This window comes from Eschrichtius robustus, chromosome 9, assembly GCF_028021215.1.
Source record: "Eschrichtius robustus isolate mEscRob2 chromosome 9, mEscRob2.pri, whole genome shotgun sequence".
NCBI lineage: Eukaryota > Metazoa > Chordata > Mammalia > Artiodactyla > Eschrichtiidae > Eschrichtius > Eschrichtius robustus.
In genome coordinates, this window is record NC_090832.1 from 30,617,607 (window position 1) to 30,644,271 (window position 26,665).

Consider the following 26,665-nt stretch of genomic DNA (forward strand, 5'->3'; position numbering starts at 1 on the left):
AGCAGAAATTAACACAACATTGTAAATCAACTATACTTCAATAAAAAAAGTTTTCTGATTGTTTTGTTTTTTAGATCATAAAATCTACTAAAGAAAAAGAGATGTTATTAGTGTCTGCTTTGGATTTTTTAACCTGGGTTAAACAAATTTTTAAACACAATTTTGAAATATTCTTTAAAAATTTCCATAGCCAATCATTTTACTGGCATCTCCTAAATACTGGGAAAATTTTTTGTGGCACGAATTATAATACCTAACAATTCCTGGAATTATTTTAATGACAATTAGCCACTCAAATGTTGGTAGTTATCTCCACATTGAACTCTTTGCTTAGTTAGTTCTTTCTTGTCTGTCAACATGAAAATAATTTTTAAAATAAAAATGTCTACTTTTGACAGTCTATGTATTTTGTTTAAACTCTTTTTAAAAAAGAGTAGGGCTTCTTCCTCAGTTCTCTGGCATCCTTTGGAGTGATGTTGAAAAATAACATTTATTTTTCTTACTTGCTTTTAGGTATCTAAACTACTAATGAAGAGACAGTGACATGCTTGGAGCAAATCATTTTTAACACCTCCCCCATCAACAAAATTATCCCCAGTTGTAATCATGTAATGAAACAAAAATATGGTCAGAGAAAAAAATGTAAGTAGTGAATTTTTCTTTTATTGAAATTTGTATATATATTCATGCTATTTTTAAAAATTAAAAATAAAATAAAAATTAAATTTCAAAATATCGGAAAATGTAATGAATTAAAATTTTTATACATTAAGTGTATATTTATAAATTAATGTATTTTTTGAAAAGGAGAAAAAAGTTTACACCTGCATATTAGTCAATTACAATAGTGAATAATAAACAGCACATTTTCTGTTTTGGAAGCTTAACTTCTGTAAACTTGTAAATAATTTTATCAGAATCGACCTTTGCATAATCATAAGGAACGTAGTTAGATTTTTTTAATCTATCTTTGCTTGGAGTTGATTAAAGAACAATTTTATTAATTTTAACTTTGGAAAGTGTCTTTCACATAAAGAAACAAATATACAAATAGGAAAATTCTTAACCATAAGAGTAAGTGTGACAAAGAATCATAAAAATCCCATTTCACAATAAATTCCAGAAACTGCAGTTCTGCTTTTGTTTCTTTGGAATCAGGTTTAGAGGCTTTCAAATGTTTCCACAGGTTGAAAAATTTAAATATAAATAAAAACTCTAAGTGAATACACAGAATGACAGAAAGTAATTCAAGTTCTATTTCTTCCTCTTAGCCATCACCATCATTTCATCATTTATTTCTAATCCAGTACTTTAAAAACAAGAGTACATAGTATCACAGGAATTGTGAACACAAACTGTGCCCAAAGTGAGCTAGAAGGATTTGGAACCCTTAAGAACTTGCTCTAAAAATGAATGTGTGTAGATGAGTCTCTGTGTCTTAGGATTGGACTATAAAACTGGAAGTTTTCCAAATGAGCTTTTATGTAGAAAATGATGTTTATCAAAGAATAAGTAATTAAAATGTGCTAATTTGAAGCTCACACACGTATGTAATTACAATTGAACAGTAACTGTATCAATTGTTTAAATTTAGACAAAAGATTTTTTTTGAGGAGTACTTTATAGCTAAATTTATTTAGGATTGCTACCAAGTGGTGACAAGAAAAACCAGATTGACTAAAAGTTGGTTGTATTATTATTTTTAAATTTTCTAAGGGCAGCACAGCCCTGTCTGCCTTCCCTCAAAGCAGACTGCTCCCACCACCCTGGTTTTGATACGCCACTGAGGAAAGAATAATAAGTAGACATTAATCTGCATTTTGTTCTTACGATTGCTATGTAAGAGAATAATGATAATATTTGTTTAAAACTATCAAATATTCAATAATACTACTATTGTCTCTAATGTTTCTTCATATTTGTGCTCAGTGGACTTAATGGTAATAGATTAGTGTTAAATCAGAGAGTAACAGGTCAAAATTTTGACACTTCTTAGAAATAACTGAATATTATCACATGACCATTAGAAAACATCTTAATGGTGTATGGAGGGTTAACAAATAGTAAGCACCCAATAAACAGGGTTGAATAAATGAATGAATTGTGCAAACACACTGCTGCCAACAGTGATGGAAAAAGTTGGAAAGATAGATAAAGGACATCTCATGCACGCTAAGGTTTGTAAACTCATCCAAACTTCCTGCCTCTTGCTTTTTCTTTTCTCTAGTGACCACAGATGAACCTTTTCTTGGTTCTGCATCACATGCAGAAGGTCAGATCAAAAAGGTATGTAGTGGCGGGAACCTACAAGATGGCAGAGGAGTAAGACGGGGAGATCACCTTCCTCCCCATAAATACATCAAAAATACATCTACATGTGGAACAACTCCTACGGAACACCTACTGAATGCTGGCAGAAGACCTCAGACTTCCCAAAAGGCAAGAAAATCCCCACATACCTGGGTAGGGCAAAAGAAAAAAAGAAAAAACAGAGACAAAAGAATAGGGACAGGACCTGCACCTCTGGGAGGGAGCTGTGAAGGAGGAAAAGTTTCCACATACTAGGAAGCCCCTTCACTGGTGGAGACAGGGGGTGGGCCGGGGAGGGGGGTGAAGCTTCGGAGCCATGGAGGAGAGCGCAGCAACAGGAGTGCAGAGGGCAAAGCAGAGAGATTCCCGCACAGAGGATCAGTGCCAACCAGCACTCACCAGCCTGAGAGGCTTGTCTGCTCACCAGCCGGTACGGGTGGAGGCTGGGAGCTAAGGCTCAGGCTTCGGAGGTCAGACCCCAGGGAGAGGACTGGGGTTGGCTGTGTGAACACAGCCTGAAGGGGCTAGTGCGCCACAGCTAGCCGGGAGGGAGTCTGGGGAAAAGTCTGGACCTGCCTAAGAGGCAAGAGACCATTGCTTCAGGGTGCACAAGGAGCGGGGATTCCTTTCCCTTCTGCCCACAGAAGGCAGAGCACCACCTAAATGAGCTTCAGAGATGGGCGAGAGCCACGACTATCTGCTCAGACCCCAAAGATGGGCATGAAATGCTAACACTGCTGCTGCAGCCACCAAGAATCCTGTGTGCAAGCACAGGTCACTATCCACACTCCCCCCCCTGCCCCCCCGGGAGCCTGTGCAGCCCACCACTGTTAGGGTGCCGTGATCCAAGGACAACTTCCCCGGGAAAACATACGGCGAGCCTCCGGCTGTTGCAATGTCACGCCGGCCTCTGCTGCCACAGGCTCGCTCCACATTCCAATTATAACTACTGTACCCTTCCCTCCCCCAGGCCTGAATGAGCAAGAGCCCCCGAATCAGCCACTGCTTTAACCCCCTCCTGTCTGGGAGGGAACAGATCCCTGAGGGTGACCTACCCACAGAGGTGGTAGGGCCAAAATGAAAACTGAACACCAGGAGCTGTGCAAAAAAAGAACAGAAAGGGAAATTTCTCTGTGCAGCCTCAGGAGCAGTGGATTAAATCCCCACAATCAACTTGTTGTACCCTGCATCTGTGGAATACCTGAATAGACAATGAATAATCCCAAAACTAAGTTGGTGGACTTCGGGAGCAACTGTAGACTTGGGGTTGGCTGTCTGCAACTGATTTGTTTCTGATTTTTATGTTTATTTTAGTTTAATGTTTAGCACTTGTGATCATTGGTGTATTTGTTTATTGGTTTTGTTGCTCTCTTTTTTTTTTTTATTTTAATACTCTTTTTAATCTTTATATTTATAGTTTTCTTTTTTTTCTTTCTTTCTTTTTTTTTCCCTTTTCTTCTGAGCCATGTGGCTGACAGTGTCTAGGTGCTCTAACCTGGTGTCAGGCCTGAGCCTCAGAGGTGGGAGAGCAAAGTTCAGGACATTGCACCACCAGAGACCTCCCAGTCCCACATAATATCAATTAGGTGAGAGCTCTACCAGAGATATCCATCTCAACCCTAAGATCTACCTCCACCCAACAGCAAGCAAACTCCAGTACTGCACGCACCATGCCAAACAACTAGCAAGACAGGAACACAACACCACCGATTAGCAGAGAGGTTGCCTAAAATCATACTAAGTTCACAGACACCCCAAAACACACCACTAGACGCAGCCCTGTCCACCAGAAAGACAAGATCCACCCCCCACCAGAACACAGGAACCAGTCCTCTCCACCAGGAAGCCTACACAAACAACTAAACCAACATTACCCACTGGGGGCAGACACCAAAAACAATGGGAACTACTAACTTGCAGCCTGTGAAAAGGAGACCCCAAACACAATAAGTTAAACAAAATGAGAAGACAGAGAAATATGCAGCAGATGAAGGAGCAAGGGAAAAACCCACCAGACCAAACAAATGAAGAGAAAATAGGCAGTCTACCTGAAAAAGAATTCAGAGTAATGATAGTAAAGATGATCCAAAATCTTGGAAATAGAATGCAGAAAATACAAGAAACGTTTAACAAGGACCTAGAAGAACTATATAGCAAACAAACAATGATGAACAACAAATAAATGAAATTAAAATTTCTCTAGAAGGAATCAATAACAGAATAACTGAGACAGAAGAATGGATTAGTGGCCTTGAAGATAAAAGAGTGGAAATAACTACCACAGAGCAGAAAAATGAAAAAAGAATGAAAAGAATTAAGGACAGTATCAGAGACCTCAGGGACAACATTAAATGCACCATCATGCGAATAATGGGGGTCCCAGAAGAAGACGAGAAAAAGAAAGGGTCTGAGAAAATATTTGAAGAAGATTATACTTGAAAACTTCCCTAACATGGGAAAGGAAATAGTCAATCAAGTCTGGGAAGCACAGAGAGTCCCATAGAGGATAAATCCAAGGAGAAACACGCCAAGATGCATATTAATCAAACTATCAAAAATTCCATACAAAGAAAAAATATTAAAAGCAGCAAGGAAAAAGCAACAAATAACATACAAGGGAATCCCCATAAGGTTAACAGCTGATCTTTCAGCAGAAACTCTGCAAGTCAGAAGGGAGTGATAGGACATATTTAAAGTGGTGAAAGGGGAAATCTTACAACAAAGACTACTCTACCCAGCAAGGATCTCATTCAGATTTGACAGAGAAATTAAAACCTTTACAGACAAGCAACACCTAAGAGAATTCAGCACTACCAAACCAGCTTTACAAAAAATGCGAAAGGAACTTCCCTAGGTGGGAAACACAAGAGAAGGAAAAGACCTACAAAAACAAACCCAGAGCAATTAAGAAAATGGTAACAGGAACATACGTATCGATAATTACCTTAAATGTAAATGGATAAAATGCTCCAACCAGAAGACATAGATTGGCTGAATGAATACAAAAACAAGACCCATATATATGCTGTCTACAAGAGACCCAATTCAGACCTAGGGACACATACAGACTGAAAGTGAGGGGATGGAAAAAGATATTCCATGCAAATGGAAATCAAAAGAAAGCTGGAGTAGCAATACTCATATCAGACAAAATAGACTTTAAAATAAAGACTTTGACAAGAGACAAGAAATAATGATCAAGGGATCAATCCAAGAAGAAGATATAACAATTGTAAATATTTATGCACCCAAATAAGAGCACCTCAATACATAAGACAAATGCTAACAGCCATAAAAGGGAAAATTGACAGTAATAAAGTAATAGTAGGGGACTTTAACACCCCACTTTCACCAATGGACAGATCATCCAAAATGAAAATAAATAAGGAAACACAAGCTTTAAATGACACATTAAACAAGATGGACTTAATTGATATTTATAGGACATTCCATTCAAAAACAACTGACTACACTTTCTCCTCAAGTGCTCATGGAACATTTTCCAGGAGAGATCATATCTTGGGTCATAAATCAAGCCTCAGTAAATTTAAGAAAATTGAAATTGTATCAATTATCTTTACCGACCACAACACTATGAGACTAGATATCAATTACAGGAAAATAACTATAAAAAATACAAACACATGGAGGCTAAACAATATGCTACTAAGTAACCAAGAGATCACTGAAGAAATCAAAAAATACCTAGAAAAAAAAAGACAATGAAAACACGACAACTCAAAACCTATGGGATGCAGCAAAAGCAGTTCTAAGAGGGAAGTTTATAGCAGGATAATCCTGCCACAAGAAACAAGAAAAATCTCAAATAAACAACCTAACCTTACACCTCAAGCAATCAGAGGAAGAAGAACAAAAAAAAAAAAACCCAAAGTTAGGAGAAGGAAAGAAATCATAAAGATCAGATCAGAAATAAATGAAGAAGAAATGAAAGAAACAACAGCAAAGATCAATAAAACTAAAAGTTGGTTCTTTGAGAAGATAAATAAAATTGATAAACCATTAGCCAGACTCAACAAGACATAAAGGGAGAAGACTCAAATCAACAGAATTAGAAATGAAAAAGGAGAAGTAACAACTGACCCTGCAGAAATACAAAGGATCATGAGAGATTACTACAAGCAACAATATGCCAATAAAATGGACAACCTGGAAGAAATGGACAAATTCTTAGAAAAGCACAACATTCCAAGACTGAACCAGGAAGAAATAGAAAATATGAACAGACCAATCACAAGCACTGAACCTGAAACTGTGATTAAAAATATTCCAACAAACAAACGCGCAGGACCAGATGGCTTCATAGGCGAATTCTATCAAATATTTAGAGAAGAGCTAACACCTATCCTTCTCAAACTCTTCCAAAATATAGCAGAGGGGGGAACACTCCCAAACTCATTCTACAAGGCCACCATCACCCTGATACCAAAACCAGACAAAGATGTCACAAAGAAAGAAAACTACAGGCCAATACCACTAATGACCAGAGATGCAAAAATCCTCAACAAAATACTAGAAAACAGAATCCAACAGCACACTAAAAGGATCATACACCATGATCAAGTGGGGTTTATCCCAGGAATGCAAGGATTCTTCAATATATGCAAATCAATCAATGTGGTACACCATATTAACAATTAAAAGGATAAAAACCATATGATAATCTCAATCGATTCAGAAAAAGTTTAGACAAAATTCAACACCCATTTATGATAAAAACCCTCTAGAAAGTAGGCATAGAGGGAACTACTTCAACATAATAAAGGCCATATATGACAAACCCACAGCCAACATCATTCTCAATGGTGAAAAACAGAAACCATTTCCTCTAAAATCAGGAACAAGACAGGGTTGCCCACTCTCACCGCTATTATTCATCATAGTTTTGGAAGTTTTGGCCACAGCAATCAGAGAAGAAAAGGAAATAAAAGGAATCCAAATCAGAAAAGAAGAAGTAAAACTGTCACTGTTTGCAAATGACATGATAGTATACATAGAGAATCCTAAAGATGCTACCAGAAAACTAATAGAGCTAATCAATGAATTTGGTAAAGTAGCAGGATACAAGATTAATGCACAGAAATCTCTTGCATTCCTATACACTAATGATGAAAAATCTGAAAGAGAAATTAAGAAAACACTCCCATTTACCATTGCAACAAAAAGAATAAATACCTAGGAATAAACCTACCTAAGGAAACAAAAGACCTGTACTCAGAAAACTATAAGACACTGATGAAAGAATTAAAGATGATACAAACAGCTGGAGAGATATACCATGTTCTTACATTGGAAGAATCAACACTGTGAAAATGACGATACTACCCAAAGCAATCTACAGATTGCTATACTACCCAAAGCAATCCCTGTCAAACTACCAATGGCATTTTTCACAGAACTAGAACAAAAAATTTCACAATTTGTATGGAAACACCAAAGATCCCGAATAGCCAAAGCAATCTTAAGAAAGAAAACCAGAGCTGGAGGAATCAGGCTCCCTGACTTCACACTATACTACAAAGCTGCAGTAATCAAGACAGTATGATACTGGCACAAAAACAGAAATATAAATCAATGGAACAGGAAAGAAAGCCCAGAGATAAAACGATGCACATATGGTCACCTTATCTTTGATAAAGGAGACAAGAATATACAATGGAGAAAAGACAACCTCTTCAATAAGTGGTGCTGGGGAAATTGGACGGCTACATGTAAAAGAATGAAATTAGAACACTTCCTAACACCATACACAAAAATAAACTCAAAATGGATTAAAGACCTAAATGTAAGGCCAGACAGTATAAAACTCTTAGAGGAAAACACAGGCAGAACACTCTATGACATAAATCACAGCAAGATCTTTTTGACCCACCTCCTAGAGAAATGGAAATAAAAACAGAAATAAAAAGACGGGACCTAATGAAACTTAAAAGTTTTGCACAGCAAAGGAAACCATAAACAAGATGAAAAGACAACCCTCAGAATGGGAGAAAATATTTGCAAATGAAGCAACTGACAAAGGATTAATCTCCAAAATATACAAGGAGCTCATGCAGCTCAATGTCAAAAAAACAAACAACCCAATCCAAAAATGGCAAAAGACCTACATAGACATTTCTCCACAGACGATATACAGATTGTCAACAAACACATGAAAGGATGCTCAACATCACTAATCATTAGAGAAATGCAAATCAAAACACAATGAGGTATCACCTCACCCCTGTCAGAATGGCCATCATGAAAAAATCTACAAACAATAAATGCTAGAGAGGGTGTGGAGAAAAGGAAACCCTCTTGCACTGTTGGTGGGAATGTAAATTGATATAACCACTATGGAGAACAGTATGGAGATTCCTTAAAAAACTAAAAATAGATCTCCCATATGACCCAGCAATCCCACCACTGGGCATATACCCTGAGAAAACCATAATTCAAAAGGAAGCATGTACCACAATGTTCATTGCAGCACTATTTACAATAGCCAGGACATGGAAGCAACTTAAGTGTCCATCGACAGATGAATGGATAAAGAAGATGTGGCACATATATACAATGGAATATTACTCAGCCATAAAAGGAAATGAAATTGAGTTATTTGTAGTGAGGTGTATGTACATAGAGTCTGTCATAAAGAGTGAAGTAAGTCAGAAAGAAAAACAAATACTGCATGCTAACACATATATATGGAATCTAAAAAAAATGGTTCTGATGAACCTAGGGGCAGGACAGGAATAAAGAAGCACATGTAGAGAATGGACTTGAGGACATGGGGAGGGGGAAGGGTAAGCTGGGACGAAGTGAGAGAGTGGCATGGACATATATACACTACCAAATGTATAATAGATAGCTAGTGGGAAGCCACTGCATAGCACAGGGAGATCAGCTCAGTGCTTTCTGACCACCTAGAGGGGTGGGATAGGGAGGGTGGGAGGGAGGCACAGAGGGAGGGGATATGGGGTATATGTATACATATAGCTGATTCAATTTGTTATACAGCAGAAACTACAACAACATTGTAAAACAGTTATACTCCAATAAAGATGTTAAAAAAAATAAAAACAGACAACACACTCCCCTAAAATTCAGCATAAATTGTATCAGTCTAATTTTAATTTGATTTTATATTTTATTGCTTCTATTTTATATATTCAATTTAATTTTTTTACCATGATATATGCTCAAGGCAGAGGGAAAGAAGGAAAAAGAATATAGAGTTTAGAACCACTGGGGTCCTACAGCTTACAATTCAAATTTAAACTGAAAACTGAAAAAAAAAAAAACAAAAAAACAGGATTCTCTGAGACAAGAAATATGTTTTCATTTTGGTAAAGGAAAACCAATGGTTAGTCCTAATGGGCTGAGGTATCCAAAGCTGCCTCTCTGGCTTAGAACCTAGTCTTTTCATAGGTTTCCAACTTTATTTCCTCTGTTTCCCTTGAAGTCTCCATGAACCTCTCTTCTAATACATCAGCCCACACACCAAGCCCTGAACGGAGACGTGGTTTGTGTGTTTGTTGTTTCATTTCTTGGTTGTTTCTCCTGTGTCCTCCCCAGTAAAGCCTGGAGAATAATAGTACTTCCCCCATGGGGCTTAGCGAGCGGTTGTTGAGTTAAATTCTGTGAAGTGCTCCATGCAAGGTCTGACACAAGGAACTCGATGTGTGCTAGGAATGATTATAGCAGACATTTGATATGAGTGCATCTTACTGAAGTGACATTCCTAGGACTCAAACTGTGACATAGCTCAGTTTTCAAGACAGCTTTTTAAGCTTTTGTTTTTTTAAAATATCTAGCTAAATAGTTAATATTTTACTCTGAATTATCTTTAGCACAAAGAAACTTTAAGAATTAGTTGGTGTCTAGCAATGGCCTTGACTTCGACATACACTTCTAATCCTCGTAAATATTCTAATGAGTAGCACAGAAAAATACACAGAGTTTGAATAACTGGATTCCATTTTTATGTGCAGTATATGCAGTATAGTCCATATCCAATTTTATGTGCAGATGAGCAGGTAAATTTACAATGAGAAAACAAGACTATTTATTTATTTTTTTGAAGTTGCACCTTTTATTTCATATGTTAAAAAACAGGACAATAGACCCAAAATGGAGTCACTTATGCTAAGACCCACTTCCCCAACCGAGACTTAATTACAGTTTTGGCTCTTCCAGAAATGGAATTTTAAACTAGTCAATTAGGAATCTCCTGATCAGCACTAGTTAAGTCGTCTGCCTGGTAGACCCCTGCCATCCCCTAAAGGAAATTAGCCTGGCAACAACAGACCCATTTTTTGCCTGGTATAACTCCCTTGTTCCTGTATCCTTCTGGCTATGAAAGTCTTTCATTTTGTACAGCTTCTCAGAGCTCCTTTCTATCTGCTACATTGGATGCTGCCCAATTTAAATTAATTTTTCCTCAAAATAAACACTTAAAAACTTTTTTAAATATATGTATTACATGATTAATCAGTGTGTATTATAATTTAATTTTCAGTAACTTTTACATCACAATATATCCAGACTCAGTCAAGAAATACATTTTTTCAAAGTTGGAAGGGACACCATACCTTCTGAAGTATTGAAATACTTCAGAGTAAGTTCAATTCTCCCAAGAGCTTTATGAAAGCAGGCATTCTTATCACTCAAAGGTTTTACAGATAAGCACTCTGAGCTTCCAAGATATTATCTGGCTTAAGGTCAACGGCTCATAGGTGGTGGAAGTAGGTTTGATCTGTGGTCTTCGATTCTAGAGGGAAGAGGGAAGGTTGACATAGCTACCAAAAACTAAATGTCGATAATGTTGGACTAGCAAATTCTATACTTTCAGAAAATCAGAGGAACTTGGGGAGGGATGGATTGGGAGTTTGGGATTAGTAGATGCAAACTATTATATATAGGACGGATAAACAACAAGGTCCCACTGTATAGCACAGGGAAATACATTCGATATCCTGTGATAAACCATAATGAAAAAGAATATGAAAAAGAATGTATGTATAAGTGAATCACTTTGCTGTACAGCAGAAATTAACACATTTTAAATCAACTATACTCCAACAAAATAAATTTTAAGAAAAAGAAAAGAAAAACAGAGGAGCTTGTAAAAGAAAAGGAAAAGGAAAACACTGAAGAACATTCTGCCATAAAATGAAGGATAGCTATGATTTGGAAGTCAGAACAGAGATAAGAACAAGGCATGTCCAACTTCGGACTGTCTGGAATAGACCCTTCAGAGAATATCTAACATGGTGTTGGCTAAGCACATATGAGATGATAAAAGTATCTTTTTTAAAAATTTTATTTTAGTTATTTATTTTTCATACAGCAGGTTCTTATTAGTTATCTATTTTATACATATTAGTGTATATATGTCAATCCCAATCTCCCAATTCATCCCACCACCACCATTATTTCTGCTTCCTCCCCCTTGGTGTCCATAGGTTTGTTCTCTGCATCTGTGTCTCTATTTCTGCCTTGCAAACCAGTTCATCTGTACCATTTTTCTAGATTCCACATATATGCATTAATATGCGATATTTGTTTTTCTCTTTCTGACTTATTTCACTCTGTATGACAGTCTCTAGGTCCATCCACATCTCTACAAATGACCCAATTTCGTTCCTTTATATGGCTGAGTAATTTTCCATTTTATATATGTACCACATCTTCTTTACCCATTCATCTGTTGATTGGCATTTAGGTTGCTTCCAGGACCTGGCTATTGTAAATAGTGCTGCAATGGACATTGGGGTGCATGTGTCTTTTTGAATTATGGTTTTCTCTGGGCATAGGTCCAGTAGTGGGATTGCTGGGTGGCTGAATCAATTTACATTCCCACCAACAGTGCAAGAGGGTTTCTTTTTCTCCACACCCTCTCCAGCATTTGTTGTTTGTAGATTTTCTGATGATGCCCATTCTAACTGGTGTGAGGTGATACCTAATTGTAGTTTTCTTTTGCATTTCTCTAATAATTAGTGATGTTGAGCAGCTTTTCATGTGCCTCTTGGCCATCTGTATGTCTTCTTTGGAGAAATGTCTATTTAGGTCTTCTGCCCATTTTCTGATTGGGTTGTTTGTTTTTTAATATTGAGCTGCATGACCTATTTATATATTCTGGAGCTTAAACCTTTGTCCGTTGATTCATTTGCAAATATTTTCTCCCATTCTGAGGGTGGTCTTCTCATCTTGTTTATAGTTTCCTTTGCTGTGCAGAAGATTTTAAGTTTTGTTAGGTCTCATTTGTTTATTTTTGTTTGTATTTCCATTTCTCTAGGAGGTGGGTCAAAAAAGATTTTGCTGTGATTTATGTCATAAAGTGTTCTTCCTATGTTTTCTTCTAAGAGTTTTATAGTGTCTGGTCTTACATTTAGGTCTTTAATCCATTTTGAGTTTATTTTTGTGTATGGTGTTAGGGAATGTTCTAATTTCATTCTTTTACATATAGCTGTCCAGTTTTCCCAGGACCACTTATTGAAGAGACTGTCTTTTCTCCATTGTATATCCTTGCCTCCTTTCTCATAGATTAGTTGACCATAGGTGCACAGGTTTATCTCTGGGCTTTCTATCCTGTTTCATTGAACTATATTTCTGTTTTTGTGCCAGTACAAAATTGTCTTGATTACTGTAGCTTTGTAGTATAATCTGAAGTCAGGGAGTCTGATTCCTCCAGCTCCATTGTTTTCCCCTCAAGATTGCTTTGGCTGTTTGGGGTCTTTTGTGTCTCCAAACAAATTTTAAGATTTTTTTGTTCTAGTTCTGTGAAAAATGCCATTGGTAGCTTGATAGGGATTGCATTGAATCTGTAGATTGCTTTGGGTAGAATAGTCATTTTCACAATATTGATTCTTCCAATCCAAGAACATGGTATATTTCTCCAACTGTTTGTGTCATCTTTGATTTCTTTCATCAGTATCTTATAGTTTTCTGAGTACAGGTCTTTTACCTCCTGAGGTAGGTTTATTCCTAGGAATTTTATTCTTTTTGTTGCAGTGGTGAAGGGGATTGTTTCCTTAATTTCTCTCTCTGATCTTTTGTTGTTAGTGTATAGGAATGCAAGAGATTTCTGTGCATTAATTTTGTATCCTGCAAATTTACCAAAATCATGGGTTAGCTCCAGTAGTTTTCTGGTGGCATCTTTAGGATTATCTATGTATAGTATCATGTCATCTGCAAACAGTGACAGTTTTACTCCTTCTTTTCCAATTTGTATTCCTTTTCTTTCCTTTTCTTCTCTGATTGTTGTGGCCAGGACTTCCAAAACTATGTTGAATAATAGTGGTGAGAGTGAATATCCTTGTCTTGTTTCTGATCTTAGAAGGAATGCTTTCTATTTTTCACCACTGAGAATGATGTTTGCTGTGGGTTTGTCATATATGGCCTTTACGTTAAGATAGGTTCCCTCTATGCCCACTTTCTGGAGAGTTTTTATCATAAATAGGTGTTGAATTTTGTCAAAAGATTTTTCTGTATCGATTGAGATGATCATATGGTTTTTATCCTTCAATTTGTTAATAAGTTGTATCACATTGATTGATTTGCATATATTGAAGAATCCTTGCATCCCTGGGATAAACACCACTTGATCATAGTGTATGATCCTTTTAATGTGTTGTTGGATTCTGTTTGCTAGTATTCTGTTGAGGATTTTTGCATGTATATTCATCAATAATATTTGTCTGTAATTTTCTTTTTTTGTAGTATCTTTGTCTGGTTTTGGTATCTGGGTGATGGTAGCCTCATAGAATGAGTTTGGGAGTGTTCTTTCCTCTGCAGTTTTTTGGAAGAGTTTGAGAAGGATGGGTGTTAGCTCTTCTCTAAATGTTTGATAGAATTCACTTGTGAACCCTGGTCCTGGACTTTTGTTTGTTGGAAGATTTTCAATTACAGTTTCAATTTCATTACTTGTGATTGGTCTGTTCATATTTTCTATTTCTTCCTGGTTCAGTCTTGGAAGGTTTTAGCTTTCTAAGGATTTGTCCATTTCTTCCAGGTTGTCCATTTTATTGGCATAGAGTTGCTTGTAGTAGTCTCTTATGATGCTTTGTATTTCTGCGGTGTCTGTTGTAACTTCTCCTTTTTCATTTCTAATTTTATTGATTTGAGTCCTCTCCTTCTTTTTCTTGATGAGTCTGGCTAAAAGTTTATCAGTTTTGTTTATCTTCTCAAAGATCCAGCTTTTAGTTTTATTGATCTTTGCTATTGTTTTCTTTGTTTCTATTTCATTTATATCTGCTCTGATCTTTACGATTTCTTTCCTTCTACTAACTTTGGGTTTTGTTTGTTCTTGGTTTGGTGGTGCTGAATTCTCTTAGCTTTTGCTTGTCTGTAAAGCTTTTGATTTCTCCGTCAAATCTGAAATCGATCCTTGCCGGGTGGAGTAATCTTGGTTGTAGGTTCTTCCCTTTCATCACCTTAAATATATCGTGCCACTCCCTTCTGGCTTGTAGAGTTTCTACTGAGAAAGCAGCTATTAACCTTATGGGAGTTCCCTTGTATGTTATTTGTCATTTTTCCCATGTTGCTTTTAATAATTTTTATTTGTCGTTAATTTTTGTCAATTTGTTTACTATGTGCCTCGGCATGTTTCTCCTTGGTTTTATCCTGTATGGGACTCTCTGCGCTTCCTGGACTTAGGTGGCTATTTCCTTTCCCATGTTAGGGAAGTTTTTGACTATAATCTCTTCAAATATTTTCTCGGGTCCTTTCTCTCTTCTTCTTTTGGGACCCCTATAATGCGAATGTTGGTGTGTTTATTGTTGTCCCAGAGGTTTCTTAAGCTGTCTTCGTTTCTTTGCATTCTTTTTTCTTTATTCTGTTCCATGGCAGTGATTTCCACCATTCTGTCTTCTAGGTCACTTATCTGTTCTTCTGCCTCAGTTATTCTGCTATTGATTCCTTCTAGTGTAGTTTTCATTTCAGTTATTGTATTGTTCATCTCTGTTTGTTTGTTCTTTAATTTTTCTAGGTCTTTGTTAAACATTTCTTGCATCTTCTTGATCTTTACTTCCATTCTCTTTCTGAGGTCCTGGATCATCTTCACTATCATTATTCTGAATTCTTTTTCTGGAAGGCTGCGTATCTCCACTTCATTTAGTTGTTTTCCTGGGGTTTTGTCTTGTTCCTTCATCTGGTACATAGTCCTCTGTCTTTTCATTTTGTCTATCTTTCTGTGAATATGGTTTTCATGCCACAGGCTGCAGGACTGTAGTTCTTCATGCTTCTCAATAAATGTATCTTTAATTGCCATATGAGATGAAACTTTTTTGTAGAAACACTGAAATTAAGTGGCTGATCTTAATAAATCCAATTGGAGATAAGAATTAAGAGAAATCTTTTTCAGTTTATCTGTTCTTCCTAGTCTCTCAAAGAATTGATGAAGAAACTGAATCACTTTTAAGTCTAATTTATGACTTTCACCTTCTCAAGCAAATTAATAGGTACAGTACTGTCAGATAGTTTTATACTGACATAATTTCATAAAAATTTGTTCTTTGTAAAAACCTTACTTACGTCAAGTAGTAGGGTTTCTAAACTCAGTGTGAAGTCCTTTTTTGACCTAAATTCTAATTACTTTCTTATAAAATAAATTTCTTTGTAGAAAAAGCCATATTTATTGAATAACTTTTTTCTGTCTTAAATTTAAATTATTTGTGTTGTATATTATGTAATTACAAAGGAAAATGTGAATCTCTGAACTTTAAGTTTCCATTTTAAGTCCTTTCGTTTATTAATTTAAGGTCTGTAAAACCTGATCATAGCATATATTTGGTATTACTGATAGAGTATGCGTTAAGCCATTTTGATTCTTTAGGTCTCATTACTTCATTTCAATTCCATCTATTACTCACTGACTTAATGGTTTCTATTGCTCAGCATAGGCTGATGCATTGTTAACTTTCCTTTTGGAATTTAAAATCTGGCGAGAAAGACTTCATTTTAAAAAGCAATTCAAGAAAATTCCATGGTTAAGCCTGTAGTGGAGAGACAATTAAATGTAGAGTTTCAGCATAAGTTGGGGTTGCCCAGAAAATACTCTAAGGGGGAGGTAGAAATTGAAATATGTATTCCAAGGTGGGTTGATGTGAAATAATAGAGTGGTAATAACAAGAATTGAGGAATTCTAGGGTTTCCCTGGTGGCACAGTTGTTAAGAATCTGCCTGCCAATGCAGGGGACATGGGTTCGAGCCCTGGTCCGGGAAGATCCCACTTGCCGTGGAGCAACTAAGCCTGTGCACCACAACTACTGAAGCCTGCTTGTCTAGAGCCTGTGCTCCACAACAAGAGAAGCCACCGCAATGAGAAGCCCAAACACCACAACGAAGAGTAACCCCCGTTCGCCGCAACTAGAGAAAGCCTGCGTGCAGCAATGAAGACCCAATGCAGCCAAAAATAAATAATTAATTAATTTAAAAAGATTGAGGAATTCTAGTTGGAGAGAGGTAGACAGTGTGTGAACAAAATGAGGATGTGACACTTGCATAGGAATTTCGAGAGCAGTGATCTTTTTAAAGAAGATTGCTTAAGTGAGGAAGAGAATATTGGATGGCAAAATGAGCCAGGCTTTGGATATTTTGTATACTAGAACCAGAAGTTTGAGTCTGATATAAAAGGAGTCATTTTTAATTACTTAAAGGAAATCCAGGCTGAAAGGAATCAATATAAACGATAGTGAGCAGTGAGAAGAGGCTAAATGCAGGCAAATCAGAGTAATCCAGGTATGAAGCATTCTGTGTATAGGCTGATTGTGGCTGTGAGAAAAGGGAGGAAAATAGATATTAATCATACATAAAGAGATTGATGACAGAGAGGATATTAAAAATAAGGGGGAGAAAATAAAGATGACTAAATTTTCAAGCCTGGATAACCATGAAAATGGTGAAAAGCCAACTGAAATAAATCCTAGTCCTAAATATTCTAAAAATATTATACATTGAGTGGACTTATTAGTAAGAATTTAATTAAACATGGGACTTGTCCTGGACTGCTGGAATTAAATTTTACAGTTCCATTTTTTTCTGAACTACACACTTGAATAAATGCAGAAACTCTCTTTGGATTTATTATGAGCTCTAGCAAAATAGACTCTTGATTAGGCATAAATTATTCTTGTCTTTAAAAATAAACAGTGGCAGAATGCCATGACTATGAAACGATCATGATGCTTCACCAAATCAAAACTGGATGAGAGTGACTTACAGAATGTAACTTTTTTGGGTGAAACACAGAAATAACTGGTTGGTCTTATCCTCATAAGTAATTGTTAAACTGGCATTAAATTGTATCAGTAAGTGAATAATAATTCATAAAATTAAATATAGAATATTACAATTTACGGTCATTTGGATCTACCATATTGTATCTGAGTGCTATCTAAATCCAGGTTTATGAAAATAAACGTTCTAATCAGGATTTTACCTTTAGTGATCAATCTTTATATACACTGATTTTTTTACAAAATTTATTGTCTGTTTAATCCCCTGATAATTTTCAAAGTGGCACAGTTAACCATTTCCATTTTTTGTAATTTTTTTTACTGATTTTCAAAATAATTTTACAATATAAATTATAAACGAAGATGTAGCTAATTTATGGTATTTTTACCCATATCAATTTTTACCTAAGTCATTGTGGGTATTTGGGTTTTTTAAATTATGTTGTGATTGTTATTTCTGTTAGAAAAATGTCTTTTGATCCCATTTTGTACATCTAAATTTGAGTTAGGAAATGAATTGTGTGCAGATTTGATCTTCATTTTATTTTTTATTTTTTATTTATTTATTTTTTTTTAACTTTTTAATTTATTATTTATTTATTATTTTTATTTTTGGCTGTGTTGGGTCTTCGTTTCTGTGCGAGGGCTTTCTCCAGTTGCGGCGAGTGGGGGCCACTCTTCATCGCGGTGCGCGGGCCTCTCACTATCGCGGCCTCTCTTGTTGCAGAGCAGAGGCTCCAGACGCTCAGGCTCAGTAGTTGTGGCTCACGGGCCCAGTTGCTCCGCGGCATGTGGGATCTTCCCAGACCAGGGCTCGAACCCGTGTCCCCTGCATTGGCAGGCAGATTCTCAACCACTGCGCCATCAGGGAAGCCCTATTTTTTATTAATTACTTATCGAGACTATTTTTCTGAGTTAAAATGGCAGAGTAGTACAGTCTTAAAATATTGAGATCAAAACTTTCTACTTCACATAATGAGACATCCAGAGCAGGGCCAGCAACAGTGGGAAACATGTGAATTTTCTTGAACGAGTCTGGAACAGCAGCCTGCTTCCACTGAACTAAGAATGAGTAATTTCTTCAGTAGCAAAACTCACCACATTTGTCTGATTTTTAATTTTCAAATGTTTCCTCATTTTTAAGGAACATCCAAATACTCTTAATCTGCCAACAATATGAGAGCAATGAGCTCTCTTACAAAACTCACATGATGCTATCATTTCTAGCAGAAACTTTGTCTTAATTGTCTATGATTGTGTTACACCTTCTCCATAACGACATGTTTTCCTTACCTATAATCATGGTGATTTCTGGGGCTATTTCCACTGCTAACTGTTGAATGAGCTCTGAATTCTGCGGGACCAGGAAAAATGCAAAAGCAAGTCCATAGATTTCACCACTAAAGGAGCAACTGGACATGGTTCATACTACAGTAAAATGCTTTGGAAATCTCTGCCCTACCTTCTGAACACCTTCTAGCAAGCACAATGCTGCCTATGACTTTCGTTCTCTCAATTATTCATTTGTCACTTGCAAGACTTCTTGAATGTATTTCTTGTCTTTGAGACATAACAAGAGAATATAATGTTTCTCTAGTATGAAGAAATTGGTAGCATGATGGATGAAACTTCAGGAACGTTACACTAGCTGGTTGTTTAAGCTTTAATAAGAAACACACTTGGGTCTTCCTTGCTAGATTTGAAACTTAACATGAATTGGCCTGCAAGGAAATCTAAGTACCATTTTTTGGTACGTTTGGATTTTTACCTGTATCAATTGCTCAGAAAAATTGATATTTTCTAATTGCTTGCTATTGAAGAGTTTTCTAAAATCCTAGAATTTAAAAAACAAAAAATCTTGTTTCTGAGGCTTTAACATAGTACTATTCAAATCTGATCCATATTTAAATCATTTCTCATATATTTTTAAAAAGTTGTTTATTGCATCAAATACTGTTGTCTCATAAGCTATTTAACATATATTACAAGTATCATATTTTAATCCACCTGAAACAGTCCCTCTGTAACTCTAGTTGGAATAATTTCTTGATTTAGTCAAAGGTCTGGAGTTGAGACAACCAAAATGAAATGTACTAAATAAAGTATTAAGTCCAAATATAAGCAACTAAAATAAAGACTTTTTGTAATTGGAAAAAAAAAAAGCCTTTTAGTTCTAGTCTCCAGATCAAGCCTTTTGACCTGTCTCAACAACTAACCTGTGATTTGGTCAATAATCATGGTATTATTATGGGAGCCCTGAAATGTCATATAAAACACGATTCTAGAGGGAAGGTAGGATGATCATTAGGTACAAAATCAGGGATGAGAACCAAACTTGGGCATTAAAACTTCATTGTTTTCCATTTTCACCCCAAGAGACATTTGAACAATGACGCTTCTTTGTTTGGTAGACTTATACATTAAGCCTTATTGGACTTTCACATGACTATTATTTTATTTAATGACATTTCATACAGACATCATAAGCAATTTAAATAAATGAAAGAGCAAACAAAATGTATTCATTTTAAATTATTCATATCGGGTTCAAAATTATTAAAGATAATTAGGTGATCATTTATTTTATCCAGATAAACATACTTGTTCCTTAAAAAATACTTTATTTTAATGTATAAAGATAAAAGAGATTATATTCACCTCATTAGATGATAATGAAAGTATTGTTCGCCAACTAAGCTCATTTCTGAGACACTTGTGATTTCTTTCCTGATCAGTCTGTCTACCAAAGAAGGATTATCGTGGCAGTAATTTGAGATTTACTCTGTCAGATCAGCTATTGATGACTTGAGACCACCCTTATCTGAGGTAGAAAATGGAGTTTTTGTTGAGAGAAAAAATGTTTATTAGTTTTTAAGCCATCTCACCTTTCTATTTGACACAAATAAGAGTGGTGGATATGACTCTAATGAACTTGAGTTCATTTTAAAGTACTGTTCATGTACACTTGTTTTATGTATTTTTGGTCCCAAGGAGTTTTGATTCCACTGACTATATCGAAAAAAGGTCAAAGTAAAAACTCAGATACTTCTGTTTTCCCACCAAACATTAAAAAGAGAAACTTGTACTGAGAACTAGGAAGATACAATAAAGGAGTAAAGTTTGTGATTTTTCAAATTATATACAGCAGCAGACTGGATCTGCTACTCAAACATTTTGGAAATTTCCCTCCTCTTTATTTAAATGTCATTTTATTTCCAAAAGTTTTGTACAAGAGTAGTATGTAAGTGTCACCATGTAATATGTTCTTCAAATGTATTTTCACCTTCTTTCATCTGATCAATAATGACTCTCAAATATTTAATCTGGTATAGCCCAAGTTATTCCATATTAACAATTTAGTAACTAGGTAAAATGGTTCAAGTTTAACTGTATCTTCCCCCACCTAGAGGTCATTGTTTAAATGTCTGATTGGGGTTTTCAAATTAGCCAATTCTATACTCGGTATTTATATTTAGCCCTTATTATTTTTGAGGAAGGGGTAGTTCCCATCCCTTCCTCAACCATCTTCAATCTAGCTTCTGTCTCCACAGCATTACTGGGTCTATATTGACTTTTCAATTTCTTCCACAATCTTCACTTTGCAATTGCCACATACAAGAGAGTTTTCTTTTTTAAACTATCATCTTACTAGCTCTCTTTGCCACATATAGACGCTGATAATGACAGCCCTTTTTAAAACCCTCCACCCCATTTTTTACCCTTATGCTGCACATTCCTGGTTCTCTCAATAATGTGACGCCTGTGGATCTTCCCCCTCCGTTGTGAGATCCCCATTCTATGCCTGCCCCATCAATGTCTGTGTTCCCAGTATTCTATCTTCCACCTGGTGCTCCACATGGGTGATCTCTTCTTTTACTTATCTGCTACTGATTTCCAAAATTATGTCACCAGTTCAGACCTTTCCCCATCTCTTCTCTTTGGAACTTCCCTCAGTGTAAATCTCCAAGACCTCAGATTCAACACATCCCAAACTACTCACCATCTTCATTAGCCAGGGTCCCCGAGGAAATTGCTGATACACTTGACATAGCATAATTTAAGGAGAGTTGATACTGTTTACAAACGTGTCGCTATAGGGGAACCAACAAAGACAGTCCACTAACACAGAGCTTACCATCCTGGGCCAAAGGAATGAGGGAAGGAAAAGTTAATAAAATAATGAAATCTGAAAGGAAGAAAACTGTACAATGATAAGAACATTGATGTCTATTTAGAATCCATACAGGTCAGCATTATGAGAGAGAAGGAAGGGTAGCGAATAGATTTGGAGGAGCAAACAGAAGATACGAGCACAATACATGCCTTTTGCTTCTTAGCATTCATTCTTATCCTTTGTTGGGTGAAAAGTGTGAAACACCAACACAGGGAATTCAAGAAGTCCCACCAGTCACTGTACAATTGCAAAGTATAATCAGTTTGGTCATAACTCCATGTGAATCCTAGAATATTAGCCGTAACATGTTCTTCACATATTGTAGTGAGTAAGGAAAGGATAAAATAAACAGATAACAACAAATAGAGTGTGCAGGAGTGTCTCACAGAATCCAATAGCAGGAATATAGCTAAGCCTCCAGAAAGAATCAAAGTAGAAACTGGGAGGCTCTTGGGAGTCAGAGGACTGCTCTTTCCACCTCTTCTCACTGTTTCTCTCAGTACATCTACTTTCTTCTATATTCTTCTTTTCTTTTGGTTGCAATTCTATCCACCTAACAAAAAATGACCACACCATACATAACAGACTTATACACCTCCTGTGTTTAAGAGACTTATTCAGATGGAGACCTAACTCTTTTAGTCTCAGTTGATATTTCCTGAAAGAGACAATATGACTACCCCAGCTTAGGTCCATATATCCACCTCTGAACAAATGAGCTATGTCCAGGGACACCTGCTTTGAGACCACGTGCCAGAGAAGAGGAACTGGGAAGATAACCCAAGAATGTCTATTACAGCATTAACTCTAAAACCAGAAACAAGGTTTCATATATTCTTGTCTCCCTTAGAAGACATAGCCCTGTTTGGGGTTTATAAAAATACTCAAAAATGTTGGTTGATTTTAATTTTCATCAGCTTTCTATTCTTAGTGGAGAAGGAAATATTTCATATTTGAGGATTGTGACACAATTAGTCCCCTAAGATTCACTTCTCCATTTTGAGTAATTCTAGTGGTTTTTTCCCCCCCCAGTGTCCTTCCTACTTGTATTTTCCTAGTCTCTAAGAATATTTAAAAAAATTTTGGTAATGGCTTCATTTGTCTCACCAGAAAAGAACTAAGGAGACTTCCCTGGTGACGCAGTGGTTAAGAATCCGCCTGCCATTGCAGGGGACATGGGTTTGATCCCTGGTCCAGGAAGATCCCACATGCCGCGGAGCACCTAAACCCGTGTGCCACAACTACTGAATCTGCGCTCTAGAGCCCACGAGCCACAACTACTGAGCCGGCATTCCACAACTACTGAAGCCCACGCACCAGGAGTCCGTGCTCCACAACGAGAAGCCACTGCAATGAGAAGCCCACACACCGCAACGAAGACCCAATGCAGCCAAAAATTAATTAATTAATTAATTTTTTAAAATAATAATAAATTTACATTAAAAAAAAAGAAAAGAACTAGGGAGTATGCATGGTGCTCTGGTTATGATTTCACCACAACGGACCAATGTAAAATATAAAGGAATTGCTTTTCATTACCTAAGCAGTTCCTCACATTGTGCTTAACTTTGTAACCATATAAACTTCTGAGGCTCTCTAGAGAATTTTCTCCTATGCTTGAACAAGCCCTAATTTTATTTTTGTAGTGGTTTATTGTCATCTCCAAGTAACTGAAGAAGAATTAAATCAAATAGTTTATACCCTAAGGATAAAAAGAATCACACATTGACCCATACACACACAAACACACAATAAATTAAACAATTCTCAGCAATAATATTGTCAGTGATATTGTTAGTATTGTTATTCTGAGGCTGTTATGTGAGTAATATGTAAAAGCAAATTAGTCATTAGCAAATTAGATCATATTCTACTTCTAACAAACTCTTGAGAACCAGGAATTTCAGCCTGAGAGAAAAGAGATACACATTTACCAGAGAGACTAAAATCCTGTAGTCCTGTGGAAACATCAGTATAAACTTAAATTTCATCTTTTGTATATGTGCGCATGTGTGTATTGTATGTAATATCTGGGGTTTACTTCAAAATAATATGGGAGAAGGAAAGTAAATTGGGGTGTAGATGGAAAAAAGACTGGTTATGAGTTGATAACTATTTAATCTGGATGTTGAGTATATGAAGGTTTCTATACTATTCTGTAATTTTGGATATATTTGGAATTAGTTCACCTTTTTAAGTGAAAACTAATAAATTAATTAAAATGCAGTGTGATGCAATGAGGGAAACTCTATAAACAGGATGATGGGAAACCTACCTGCATTCTAGTCCCCCATTTACAATATACAAACAAGATGCAAGGTCAAAAGCAAGTCATTTAACTTCTCAAAGTTTTTTTTTGACTCATTTGCAGAGGTGGGATAAAAGGTATCAGCCTCAAAGTAGGGAAACTAAACCAAATTGTCCATGGAGTTGATTTGAAGCTCTCAGGACGATTATTTGATAAACATCTCCAAACTTATCACAGCTTTCATGATTGAAATTAGATCACAACAGCACAAACTGGAATTTAATAAGCCATTATCCATTGGATTCCGTATTAGTTCATATTACTCAGACCCACAATTGGTAAAACTCATACCTTTAACTAAAAAATACAGTTAATAAATAGCCAACTATTGTAATTTAATCATAAAATTAGGTTTCCATTGATATGTGCAATTACAACCAATTTTGTCTCAAAAATCTTTACTTAAATCAGTATTGAAAAAAGTCAACAAGATCTGAGACATCTTCATTCTAACTTTAGGGTAGTTTAATAATTACAACCAAATCCAAATACAATAGAAAATACAAGAAAAATTGCAAAGTATTCTTTCAGAATGGCATTTTCAGGATCAACTTTACAAACATCCTTCTTAAAAAGTGAATTCTATAAAATTAATATTAAAACTATTTTTTCAAATCAGACCTAATCCACCCATATAACATAGTAAAGAGCTCATCTTTCAAATCTCTCAGTTATGTATTTCTGCATCTGCTTGGACGGATTTACAGAGTATGCTTTAAGTTGTAAAACTTTTTCTCACTTAGTACCTTATACTTACAAAATAACCAGAAAAATTTGTACTCTTCCAGCCAACTAAAAAATTTAAAAAAAAACAAACTCATTTTAGGATTTGCCCTTACTCATATACACACTCATTCAGCAAGCACACACACATGTGCAAACACACACATTTTAGTTGTACTAAACTTAATGTGAAATTTTAGATTAGAGTCTCATTTATTGGCAATTCTGGGAAAGGGTTTTAGCTTAATCCCCAGTTAATGAAACCCTTGCTAGTGAATTTCCTTTGTCAACACTGCATTTAATGTATAGTGCTTCATACCTGCTGGATCATCAAAACCTGCAAAGTGATTAGGCTCAATTGGAATGTGAAAATTGGAAGGAAGGATTTTTGTAATATTTTATAAAAAGATTATGCTCATAAGTTACATGGGCTGGCTCTATTTACAAAACCACTTTTCAGCTCCTTTATTTTTCTATTAAAATTAGTGAATAGTTATGCTTCAAACAACAAAGCATTTCTTACAAATCAATCCTGATAGATAATTCCTTGGGAGAAAGAAATCAGGTCAGATACTGGCTCGGAAAAATCTGGCCACTGTTCTTTCTTTTGCTTTGTCAAGAATGGACACATATGTGGAAATGACTCCCAGAAAATTACAGCAAATGCCTACCCAGAAGATTTGGGGAAATGTACATATGATAATCAAACATTTAGGTTAAAGAAAGCTATCAGTGATTCATACACTATTTTTATATTACCCATTTTCAAAAATATGGGCTACAAGAACATTCCGTAAATACAAAATGCACATCACATTTTTTTTGAAGGATAGGAGGCACTTCCAGATTTGGCGTTGTCATCCAGTAAAGTACCCTAGGTGGCTAAAGGAGAATTCCCACTAACAGTGGTAACAATCACAAGGCAGAAACAGGCATTACAGAGATCACCAAAGGCAACACTTGGCTGTTAGTGTGAAAAATCTATGATGAAGTTAAAGTTTAATTTTATTGAATAGTATAAAATACAGTTCTTTGATAATAAAGTATAATGAAAATTCTACCCTGACCCCTTCATATTTGGTGTTTCTTCAAGGAAATGAATCCATAATTTCTACACAGTATCACCTTAAACCAATAAATATATTCCTATTCAGAATAAAGAAAGGGCCTAGCTATGAAACCCAAAACTGACAGCAAAACAGTAAAATAACATCTATATCTAAAGTTTGTCTGCTAAAAAGACCTCTCTTCTTATGTTTCTATGAATGGTTTCCTTATTTAAAAGTTGCAAATAATACATAGTTCAGCCAAGTTCTTTTCAGAAATTCTTGAGTCTTATCAGTTTGATGGTTACCATTTTTATTGGAAGAAAAACTAGGCAACTGAATAATTATGACTTTAATCCAAAACACTCTACAATTTCAGAGATATAATTACTTTGAGTGAGCTTCTTCAAAGCTTGGCTACATACACACAAAATCTAAAAAGCACACAAGGAACAAAAAATCCAGATGGAGGCCTAACCCCCAGGTGTAAAAGAAAAATGTCTGCCAGCTCTTCAGAGGGACTGGCTTAACCTCTTATGCAATGGTGTGAGGTTTGATAACCCTATTCTGCCCTTTTAGGAATAAAACCAAACATTTGTCTCCATGACCTCTGGTCCTGAATTTATCAGCCTATTACTTCAGCTTGTGAAAAGGTAATCTTCTTATTTCCTCTAGCAATACTACTTATTAACAAAAAATTTTTTTTTTTTCCTAGGGAATTCCCTGGCAGTCCAGTGGTCAGGACTCCGCACCATCACTGTCGAGGGCCCAGGTTCAATCCCTGGTAACTAAAATCTCACAAGCCACGTGGCCAATAAATAAATAAATAAATAAAGTGCACAAGTCAATGGTTTAAAAAAAAATTTCT